Here is a 2,057-nt window from a genome sequence, read left to right on the forward strand (position 1 = left end):
GTCATGGATGTTGTTGAGAATGGTCCACACACATCTAAGTGAACTCGATCGAGGATTGCCAGTGCTTGAATATCTTTGTCATGAAACGCATATTTGGTGTATTTTCCCAATGTACACCCTTTCCATGGGTCTACCTTCTCTAGTTTACCCTTGGGAAGGTTGGTAGAAAATTTTTGCATGATCTTCACAGTGCCATGATGCAAGTGACCCAACCTTCTCTGCCACAACTCACCAATGTCCCAGCTCTACACCTTCTCTGCTTTCATGCTCAAGGTAGCACAATCTTCTACCTGCAACTTGTAGAGAGTCTTCACTTGAAACCCTATTGTCTTCACCTGTCCTGTGGCTATGTGATGAAAGAACACCTTTCCCTTACTAAATATCACATCATTGCCTCTATCCTCCAACATGATAATAAATACCAACTTCTTCTTCAAACCAGGAACATACATAACATCTTCAAAAGTGAGCAGAGAACCTGACTCCCTCTGAAAGGTAATTGTATCGAGGCCAGTAGCACTATACCTCCCGGTATCACCCATCTCGATATGCATATGGAGATCCTTCTCCTCCAAGTTACTGAAGAGCTCTTTGTTACCGTTCATGTGGAAAGAAGCTCCACTATCAAGGTACGACACACTACCCATCATTGATAGCACCACACAAGCAATGAGGGTAAAGTCCAGTTCGAATTGTGAAGCAAGAGCCTCACCTATCGCTCCTCCTGAGGGCTTCTTACTGGCCTTCTTGAGCACACACTTTGTGGAAAAATTTCCCATCTCGTGACAGTGAAAGCACTTGACTTTCAACATGTCCTTCTTCTTTCCTCCCTAAAAAGAATCTAATTTGGAATGGGATGACTTCTCCTTCCATTTATTTGCCTTAAACGCTAAGGCATAATTCTCCTCATCATCATGCTTTGATGAGGATCCATCTCTGGTGTTCTTCTAAATCTCTTCCTGTGCCCTCCCATTAACTGAGCCTTGGTAACTATGCCAGCTCTTGGTAAGTCCTATAATTGCTAGGCTCACCAGATCATCTATAGCAATAGTAATCTGGACACTTCCAAGCTCATCTCGATAATGGGTGAACTTGGTCAAGTACTTCAGAATTGAGTTTCCCTTCTCCATCTTGATCTTTTTGAGTTTTTCCTTCAGTGACAAATTCCGATGGTCACTACTATTTTGAAATAGGTCTGTCAATTCCTTCCATATTTCATATGGAGTGTCCTTACCATGGAGACTCGAGACAATGTGATCTCAAACTCCTTCCACGACAATCCTTCTCGCTTTTTCCACACACTTTCTCCATTCAACCATATCTTTAGCATTAGATGTTGGAGGCTTAGGAATTTAATGATCTATGAATTCCATAAGGCCATTGTCTTCTAGCACTACCTCCATCCTGTCCTTCCAAGCTATGTAATTCAAGCTTCAAACTATACATTGACATATTGTGGACTTTGAAGTATGAACTTGCAAATTAGATTTCACCTTCACAAAAAACTTGAATTATTCTCTTCTATATTGTCTTCAGCTCTAATACCATGTAGATTTTTACATGTAGATTCAACAACTTATGTGATATGCTAAAACACAAGACAAGAATCTACTCTACTCTTCAGTGGAAACCAAAATTGATCGATGAAAAAAATAAGCAGAAAAGGAAGAATATCAGTTGCACATAATGAAATACTTCTCTAGGGAAAGAAACTACTAAAAAGCCTGACTATCTATATTGCATTAACCATAATATTTGAGAAGAAAATACAACACTTGTTCAACTCGAACAATTCCTGCACTATTACAATCTAATTCTCTACCTCACAAGCTATCTCAAGCCAACACTTAGCCAATTTTTCTACCTGCCAAGCCCTACTTCCTTGTGTAATCCCTAAGAGAATTAGCCCATATTTAACTGGGAAATTCCCTCTTCATAACTGCACAATCCATCCATACGCCTTCCAATGATTGCATGCACCATTTGTACAACTTGGAAAATTATACAACTGATATTACATTATACCTGAACTCTAATATCAACTGGGTCTTCCATTG

The sequence above is a fragment of the Pinus tabuliformis genome, chromosome X (genome assembly GCF_031772625.1).
Source record: "Pinus tabuliformis cultivar Carrire ecotype Pingquan chromosome X, CPIR1, whole genome shotgun sequence".
Taxonomy (NCBI): Eukaryota; Viridiplantae; Streptophyta; class Pinopsida; order Pinales; family Pinaceae; genus Pinus; species Pinus tabuliformis.